General features: G+C 36.5%; 1 pseudogene; it reads left to right on the top strand.

Moving 5' to 3' along the window:
• The first annotated feature begins 4,533 nt into the window (after nt 1-4,533).
• LOC149185117 (uncharacterized) overlaps nt 4,534-10,536 on the top strand; it is a 28,524-nt pseudogene continuing 22,521 nt past the window's right edge.

The raw sequence follows: 10,536 nt of genomic DNA, 5'->3' as shown, positions 1-10,536 counted from the left end.
AGCCAAAATTATTTTTCCTGTTAGGCATTCTATATGGGTTTCCAACCTGGTACCAGTCAGAAAGAAAAATGGAGATATCTAGATTTGTATTGACTTTCGAAATCTCAATAAAGCTTGCCAAAAGGATAATTTTCCACTACCCCCTATGGAACAGATATTACAAGTGGTTGTAGGGTCTAAACTGATGTCATTTTAAGATGGCTTCTCGGGGCATAACCAAATCTTAGTCCACCCAGATGATCAATTGAAGACTACATTTAGAATGAAATAGGGCACTTATGCACATCAAAAGATGCCATTTGGGTTGATTAATGTTGGTGCCACATTTCAAAGGGCCATGGACATTGCGTTTAAAGGATTAGTGAATAGGTCAATGGTGATTTACTTAGATGACATAACAGTGTATTCTAAAAAATGCAGTAGTCACCTTAGAGACTTAAAACATATCTTCCAACGATGTCAAAAATATGGGATCTCACTTAATCCAAAAAAGTCTTTTTTTGCATTAAGTGAAGGAAAGCTTCTCGGATTCATAGTGTCTAAATCTGGAATCCATATTGATCCAAATAGGATTAAGGAGATTTCTAAGATATCCTTACCCCATAACAAAAAAGCGATGCAATCCTTCCTTGGTCAGATCAATTTCGTTAAAATATTTGTCCCCGACTTCTCAAGAATCGTGTCACCTCTCCAAGCCATGATAAAGAAAAACTCTCTCTTCAAATGGGGTCAGGCAGAACATGAAGCGTTCAGCCTAATAAAACAAGCAATTATAAATGCCCCATCTCTAGCGACTCCAAATTTTTTTGATCCTTTCATTTTGTATACATTTGCCTCTGAGAAATTGTATGCTACAATACTCACACATGCCAATCAAGATAAAGTCGAAGCCCCAATTGCCTTCTTTAGTTCAAACTTGCAAGGAGCTAAATTAAATTACTCCGACATTGAGAAACAAGCTTATTCTATATTCAAAGCAATCAAACACTTTAGATGCTTCCTTCCCAAGACTCATACAAAAATAATAGTACCATTTCCAGCGGTAAGAAATCTTTTGGTACAGAAAGACATGGGTAAAAAGAGGGCAAATTGGGTCACAACCCTACAAGAATATGACACTGAAATCAAACCAACAAATATTGTAAACGTTCAAGGTTTTCGCAGGATGTTGGCTGGATCTTCGTACATATCAGAAATGCAGTCTCCAGACAATGAGGTACAAATGTATGAGTTAAGCCTAAACGACACTCAATCAAGATATGCAGATATCATTTTTTACTTCAAAAATGGATATGCACCTTCACATTTGAATCAAACAAGGAAAAGATCCCTAAGGCTAAAAGCTAAACAATATCAAATTGTAAATGATGTACTCTTTAAGATGAATTATGATTATGTTCTTCTTAGATGCCTTGAGAAATATGAAGCTGAAAAAGTATTGTAGGAACTTCATGATGGACCAGCGGGCGGACACTATGCAGGAGATGCGACAGCACACAAAATCTTGCACGTAGGCTACTACTGGCCAATGTTATTTAAGGATGCACATAGCTATGTAAGAAGATGTCAGATTTGTCAAACTACTGCTGGAAGACAGAGGAAACCATCGTTGCCATTACAACCAGTTAACATCGATCAACCATTTGAACAATGGGGATTAGATATAATAGGTGAGATCGTTCCTCACTCTTCTAAATAGCATAAATACATCCTTACTGCTACCGATTACTTTACTAAATGGGTGGAAGCAGTTCCACTCAAGTCAGCCAACTCTGAGAGTATCATCGAATTCATAGATCAATTCATAATTACGAGGTTTGGCTTACCTTCCACTTTAATGTTTGATAATGCATCATATTTCTCAGGTAATGCTATGACTTAATTTATGCTCAAAAGAAGTTTTAAGCTTAAGTATTCTGCCAACTATTATCCGCAAGAAAATGGGTTGGCTGAATCAACAAACAAAGCCCTTATTAGAATAATTAAATGGACTATTGATCAAAATCATAGAAACTAGCATAAGCCTTTAATGTACGCTCTTTGCACAAATCGAATAACTCAGAAAACTCCTATTGGCACTTCTCCTTTTAATTTAGTTTATGGGAAAGAAGTGGTCCTCCCAACTAATCTAGCTATTCCTTCTTTAGCCTTAGTTCAATTCATTGAAGAAACTCCTTCCTCATCCTTGCAATTAAGACAATTGCAGATCCTTAAGCTTGAAGAGGAATGAGAAAAAGCCAGAATTACCCATGCGCATCATCAACAATTAGTAAAAGCTTCTTTTGATTCAAACTTGGTATCTAGAAAATATTTTCAGCTTGGAGACTTAGTATTGAAATGGGATAAAGCCCATGAAGAGAAAGGCAAGCATACTAAATTCCAATGGATGTGGCTTGGGCCATTCCAAATTGTCGAAATCATAGGTCCATTGACTTTCATGTTACAAGATTTAGCAGGGAAAAGAGAGTCTTTACCTGTTAATGGACAAATCCTTAAAAAATATTTCCCATAGAAGATGATCTCTTCTATTTTTTGTAGATTATTGTTTTTAGTTTAGTTTTCTTTTTGATAATAAAACAGGTTGAAAATGTTTACTTTTGGTTTCCACGAAAAGAATAGTGTCTCATGTCAATTTTGTTTTTTTTCGCTTGTATAAGTGGAAGTGGTTAGGAAAATTAATCTTTATTTTTGAAACATAGGGTCAAGTGCTATTATTCTGAAAATTTTTACTTGTTCTTTTGTTTCAGCTATACAAGTTTTGGTTAAAATCAACCTTAGGAAGAAGTTTTCCTCATATCAGTCATAAAAGGTATCAATAACAAGACAAAGATTCTCTACAGAAAAGCTATTTTTAAACTCTACAATTGTCGTCCAGAAGAATTCTTAAGGAACCAATGACTTCCTCCCCACTTTAGGAAATTGCGAGATTCAAAGAGTAATCCAACTATGCACTTTAAACTTAAAGAATAAGAGGTCTCATCAAGAGCCAGCTTATCATGATCATAAAGATTATAACTAACTGAAATTGCCAAACTACATACCAAAATAGGGTAATGGCTTGAGATTTTTTCAATCAAAAAGAAAAGGGGTCTCATCACGAGCCAACTTGTTCAGTTAAGTTATAAATCAAGTGAATGGCACTGTCAATTTTTGCCACCAAACCAAGAAATTGTTCTTTAATAATTAAAAGAAAAATAAGAAAAGAAAGAGAAATAAGTGTATATGAGGATTTATCTTTGAAAATTACATACTTCTTAAGTAGGATACTGGATCATTGCTAGGTAACAGGTAACCCTGTCGAGGCTAGGGACACCTGTTGGAAGCAGAGGCTCTACCTACGACAAATGAGTATACCTAAAATAATCTAAGGAGATGTCTTTGTTTTTATCTTTAAAAACCAAGTAATGACTGATGTAAGTATAATGACTAAATTTGGGAAGAAGATAATCAGAATAAGGATAGTTGGAACAAGATGTTGTTGTTAGCAAATAGCACTATTTACCTTATATTTTTACAATAAAATTTGATTTTTAAAACCATTTCTATTCTAGAAGTTTTAGAAAATTCAAAAAACCATCAGAGATAACTGGTTCTTTTAAGTGAATCGCCAATTGTTGTGACCATGAACAACCCCCCTTTTATTAGTGTTAGCAATAACATTAATAAATGGGGACCCTTCCAAAAAATCAAATCTTAGCATTTAATGTTTCCTTTTGTTTTTAGAATGAAACAAGATATCAAAGTGGAACTTGCTAAAACATGTAAATTTACCTTTTCATACTCCAAGTGCATACAACATCACAAGCTATGAGTTTCCATATAAAAAGCGCTACATGACCACAAGACCTAAGAAAAATCTTTATAGCGGAAAAATATCTAACATTAAGAGAAGCTTTAAAAAACCCGCTTTCAAACGATATTATCGCATCGCAAAAGGTCACAGCGGGCATCTCTTATAAAAGTAACTCCTCAAAAATGTGATCCACAAGAATGCGAGATCACAAAGTCTTACAACCTCATCGCATCGCAAATTCCAAATTCTGCGGTGCTACTTAACATAACATACCAAAATATCGCGAAATGCAATAGCCTCTCGCAAGTTGCATATTGCAGTCATCTGACGAAACAATGGTTTTTAACGATAGAAAGTTTTGCAATATTGCGAAGAAAATCACATAATCACTTTTATCTCATATCTAAGGGCTCAGAGTTCTATGACAGTACTTTCCATCATTTGATGCAAAGTTATGAACATTAAATTTTAACTTAATGGTCCATTAGTGGTCATTTATTAAAAAACAATTTGGATCAGGGCAAAGGACCATTTGACGCAAGGTGATATCTTTGATATGATTTAAGAATTAAATATTTCCTGTCACTTTATTTTTTTCTTTCTATTGATGTTTCCTGTATTCACTAGCATCTTGATCATATCCTTGCTCTCTGCTTGCAATTTTCAGGAAGAGTATGCAGAATGTAATACATGACAAAATGGGGAAGAAAGGCAAGGCACTCGCATCTGAGGAAACATAAATGACTCCATTATTCACAGACACCACTTGTACCAGGGACACAGGTATATCTACTTGGGAAGCCATGTACCAATTGTTAGAAGAGGAAAATCCAAGAATTATGAAGGTTACAGTTACAGCAGATGGACGCGACTCTTCTAAAGCATCCCTAATTGAGCTTGCATGCTCGTTTCTACACTGTATTGTTGTGAGGCCAAAGATACTCCCCTACACTGATATGGTGAAATGGATTATAGATCATGCAGACATATCTGATAGAGATTTCAAGACGGCCAGTCAGCAAGTCATGGGGTCGTTTGCCCCAAATAATTTGAGATGCATGTATCACTTGCCAGAACCCCAGGCTAGCTACAACAAGCAGTTTGTAGAAAAGTTTGCCAAAGAGAATGAACATTTGGTAGAATGCACAAAGCACTGGTCAAACAATGAGGAAAGATTAAAGAAGGATAAAAATGGTATGTACACCACTGGCTCTCTTTCTTCTCCTTATTGTTTTGCCACTGCAATGTTATGTAGATTGTTTGGGAGACCAGACATCAACAAGTTTTCATCAAAGTGGTTACCTCTATTGGATTTAGCTACCAATGCCACCATAATGGATTGGGCCCAAATTTTATCAGATAATTTAGTCTCTGCAATTTTAGGATATCGAGCTAAAAGAGGTTTTACTTCAAGGTTTACCCTCCACTATTTTTGAGTGCCTACGTCATGGACGCCATTTGTTTTGTCTCTGATTTTCCTATTATGGGATCGAAGTAGACAGTACAAAATCCTCTTCCCATTCAGGTTTATCAAAAATTATTATGGGAATCCAATTTCATCCCACATTTTTACAAGATTTGTCAAGGAGTTATGCTCCCTATTCATAAAATGCTCTACAACAGAGACGCCCCAAGATTTTCCCTAGAAGCTGAAGTTGACATTTTGCCTGTGGGAAGGTGGTTTGGAGAGGGGTTTTTCACATACAGCAGGGTGTTTGGCAGAATTATTTCACCCAATGTGCTTCCTTTTATTGTCCCCGACAAACTAATGGCCAAGGAAATAGCCTACCAGACTTGTGGTGTTGGGGGAATGAGTAAAGTACTGAAAGATTCTAAGAAGGCCATTTGGCCTCAATTTCCTATAGTATGTGGAGCTTTTGCATTATTTGACTTAGGTCATGCTTTTAAATAGGTTGATAATATGTTATGTTTACAACTACCAAAGTTCTTGGGGAGGCAGTATGATCCCTTTGGTGTTGTAAGTAATTTTACTACAATGGTTAAAATAAAAGTGTTTACCAATGAAGAAGATCCCTTTGACGATGTCTTTCTACAGAAGAACACTTTCAAAGAGGTTATACATATGGCATGAATTCAGTTTGACCAAGAAAATCTCCAAAATTTTGACAATTATAGAAATCAGAGGTTGACAAAGGTCCCAGTGGACCAATTTCCCATTGAACCAATAAGGGAGCCTACTCCCAGTATTAGCATAAGTGGTAGTTCAAAAGAGGAGAAGTCTAAATCAAATTTTGAAAAAGAATCAGCTGAAAATTCTGGTGATTAGTCCAAGAGTGAACACAGCAGAAGTGAGGGGTCAATTAAAGACACAACTCACTCTACAGAAAGCCCTGACCAGCAGGTTTTGTCCCCGAAACAAGCTAAAATTCCCACTCCCCTTACAAAGCCAACTGTAGTGGATCTAGAAGGGGAATGGGAGAATTTTAATAAGTTAATCAACATTGAGGAACAGAGTGCAGAGCCAGTGACAAACCTAAGAGAGACAACCACAAAAATGGTGGTAGAAGGGACTATCAATACTCAGGAAATGGAGCATATTCCTATTGCTCCATCATTTGAAATTGTACTAAAGATAGAGGAGATTCCTCCTCTAGACGTATTTTATAGCCCTCAACATAAGGCTATCGTTAGAAGGAAAAGGAAGAAAAGAAAAATAGATGTTGTGCTCGCTCTAGAGGATGAACCTCTGGATGTTCTTTGGAAGGACCCAACTACAGACCCATCGGAAAATCTAACTAGGCTCTCTCAGATCGCAGGAGCATATGCTTCGGAAACAATTGATAAAGCAACAGAAGTTCAAATGCTACTAAAAGAGAAAGAGGATAGGATTTTGTCTTTAGAATAGCAACTACATCAAGTCAACATCAGTCAAGAAGCAGAGATACAGTTGGCAAAACTCCAGCAGGACTTCCAGCAGATGCAATTGGATCATCAAAGTAGTTTGGCCAATAAAGAAGAACAATTACAAGCTATGATAGAACTACATAAGAATGATCCTAAGATTGGGGAGTTTATCACAAGAGCACTCGCTCTTAATTCCCAGCTCTTGCAACAGGAAGAATTACTTTGTCAAAAGATCTCGCAGTGGAATTCCCATTGTGAAATAAGTGATAATGTTACAAATAAAGTTGTATATTTACGAATTGATTATGATTCAATTTTTAAGAAGATTTTAGACTTCTTGAATTGGAAAAGATTAGAAGAAGGAAAAGAGCTGAATTGCCCAAAATCAACGAATTGCACAAAGAAATGTTATTTACGAAATGGGATTCCCAGCTTAAAGAAGCATAACAAGTGATGGAAGAGGCACAACAACTTCAAACAAAGTGGAAGCAAACAACAGAAGAAAAGGCAGAGTTGATTAATCAGGTAAACAAGTTAAATTGGGACAGATACTGGCAATACCTTCTAAAGCCACATAGCCAATGGATGACCTCGAAATGCCTCATAACCTCTACCGAGAAGATAGTGCCAGATCTTGCCAATGCCGTATTTGCAGGACAGTTAAAAGTTGAAGTCGGCCAACCAACGCTCTTGAAACCGATGCTGGATATTTGCAATCTAAAGGATTAGATGCAGGATTTATCATAGATATAATTTAGTTTTATTTTAGTTCATTTTTGCTTAAAATGAGGTAGGTCATTTAAACCTCCTCATCTATTTTTGTAATATTTATTTTTAGATTTCATAGAGTAGTATTTAACCCCTCTCATTGCATTTGGAGAGGGGTCTAGAGTTTTATCAAAAAAAATTCTTCAGAACATGCAGTTTTCCCCCCACTGAGGAGGTTTTGATAAAATGAATGGAACGAGATTTATTTTTATATGAGTTTGATGTTTGCTACCAAAATGAACTTTTTTACTCTTAGTGGATGTTGAGTGATTTGAAGATAAATCTATATTACTGCAGCTCATGAGTAGAACTTATTACCAATGGTATTTTTATCTCCTAATATTTTTTACTTATGTGCCAAGTGATAAATTATTTTCAGTTATTGATATATGAAATTCTGAATGTTTAGTTGTCATTATTGCACTTTTGTATGGTGATAACTTACTTTTTATGCTGAGTATATGAATAACTTTTATGCGATATGTTTCTCATAATTGTTTCAGCTAACTTTTTATATGAAACAATCATTTTTAATGGATTATTTTCTCGTAGTGATTGAATGATTTTCATTATCAATTGCTGTTAGAAATCATTTTAGGTCGCATAAGTGAAACGTTACTCTTGGGACAATTTAAAGTTAGATGTTTTCTTTCATTAGAATAGATTGCATATGATCGTTAAAAGATAGATTAGATTTAGAATAAGCATTCACCCCATAAACTCAAAAAAGAAAAACATCATCCCGTTATTACACCCATCATAAACAGATTGGGAAACTGGTCCCATCATCCCTAGTCGGAGCCACTATTCCAAACGGAGAAGGAGCTACTTTAAGGTCAGGATCGGGTGGTTATCCCCCTTGTTGTAGACCCAATTTTTCGAGCCTTCAACAGAGCCCTGAGTCATCATGAGGAAATTTATGAAGCTGAGAAAGGACACACCATCCCTAGATAGAAGCTATCAGGTCATCCATCCATTTCAGCAACAAAAAAATGAGCACTGAAAAGAGGCCTTCACAACAAATAAAAAGAAAAGGGGTTTCAAGAGTAAAAAAATCATTATGCTATGAAGACTTGTGTAGAAGCAAAGAAAGGAAATCAACTTGTTCAAAATAATCCTATTATGAAGCCCAACTATAGCATGCATGCATCTCCAACAATTCAACATCACAAGAAGGATAAGGTATGACACCCCTCACCTCTTCTTTATGCACATAATGGAAGAATGCATTTAATGATCGAGAATGGAATTTTTGTGGGCTGGAGGTGGCTAGTAAACTTGGTCAACTTTGATTAGTTAACTACAATTTTCTCAGCCAGCATGCAACATGTAAAAGTAAAGTTACTTGGGTTGATGATTATGAGGAGTGGGGTGATGATTACGAGGAGTGGGGACAATGGTTCAAAAAAGGAAACTCATGCAAAAGCCAAGTAACCAAAGCGCTTCGAGCCTTCACCCTAAAAAGGAATAAAAAGTACAAGGCTTGACTCCATTTGTATAATCGCTCATTTCTAGAACACTGTTGGAGAAGTACAAGCTAGATACTACCATAGACTACCTAGGGTGCCACTGAGTTGCTACAAACTCAATTTGTAGGTTTAGAAGAATTGCTACAGGAGGAGTTATAGGAGGGTATCAATTGCTACAAGAAGCATAGAGGGGAAGCTACAAGGAGAATTAAGGGGAGAAAAAGGGATTCAAAACTACCAAAGGTTGTCTTCAAACCCTCATGCACATGATGTATTCATCCTGAAAAGAGTAAGTGACCTCCTCCCTCTCTAATTCCAATACACTTGCATAAGGAATTTTATTTGAATCGGGTATCCTGTAGCAAAAAATTGTGCAATATTTTCCTTTGAAATATATTATATGAGAATGAAAGATAGGGATAGACAAAAGTTTATTTTTTTAGAAAAATTAGCATCCTTATCCTCCTCTATTAAAAAAAAGGGAAATTTGATGCCATCTTTGCACCTGAGACTACTCTAAGGCCAACATTGAAATTCACCCAAAATAACCCTGAGAAGGAGCAGTAGGAGAAATGGTGGGGGGGGTTTCAATAGAAGAGAACCCCTATACACAAAAAGTATCCATCAACATCCCCTTGTTATAGACATTTTCTTAAGACATCAGTGGATGGGGTTCTTTGAGCAATTAAAGGGGTATGATGAAGCAAGGAGGATAAAGAAGTAAGTGTTACAACCAGTAAAAAATTCTTCATTCATAGAGAAAATATTGTACAAGATAAAAATGGACTGAGAAGAGAGAGACTACCTTACCCCTGGGATGAAGTGGCCTATCACATCCTCAAATATATTTCTTGTGAGGGGAGGTTGAGAATTGTGTATGCCTATCATTTTAGGCTACCCCATGAGCTAAGGCTCAAAGCATAATTACCCACTCCATAGAGACTAAGTGTTCCACATTTCCTCTTGCATTCTACCATTGAAATGAGATAGAAAGTGAGGGAAGGAAAACACCAACACATTGATAACCATGGCCTCATTAAGTTGATTCTAATGGATGCCTTGAGCCACCTAAGGAACCCAGTGCTATGGACTGACTTTGTAGACATGGATAGGGAAATTTTCATTGAAACAAAAGTCATTACCTTCATACATCAAGAAGGAACACCAGCCTCTAGTATTTGGGGTAGGGAAGGAAAGGAAGAAGAGAAGGAGGTAATAGAAACCAAAGAAAAAGAGGAAGAGAAACAAAGAACATAGGGATAGAACCTTGAGGAGAGCACCAAACCTCAAGGGAGAAAAAGACAAGGATGGCATATAAGCCTCTCACCAGGAAACATGGAGCAAGAAATATTTGCCACATTGGCCACACTTGGTACACCTGTCAAGCCCAAAATAAAGAAGCCAAGGCAAGACCCCTTAAATTTTAAAACAAGGAAGAGCACCAGGATAAGTTAAGGGAAGCCTCAATCTCCTTCAAAAATCCCTATCATCATTGATGAATCAACAAGCAAAAAGGAAGAAGTGGGACATAGTGAGGGAAATATTGAGGAAGTTACCTCTCCTAAGGCCAAGACTAAGCAACATGTTCTACCCCTAGGGAGGTCCACCATTATAGTAGTCACATTTAAAACTCTCAAGACA

This window comes from Pinus tabuliformis, chromosome 3_2, assembly GCF_031772625.1.
Source record: "Pinus tabuliformis cultivar Carrire ecotype Pingquan chromosome 3_2, CPIR1, whole genome shotgun sequence".
NCBI lineage: Eukaryota > Viridiplantae > Streptophyta > Pinopsida > Pinales > Pinaceae > Pinus > Pinus tabuliformis.
This window is presented reverse-complemented; position numbering and strand designations above follow the sequence as displayed.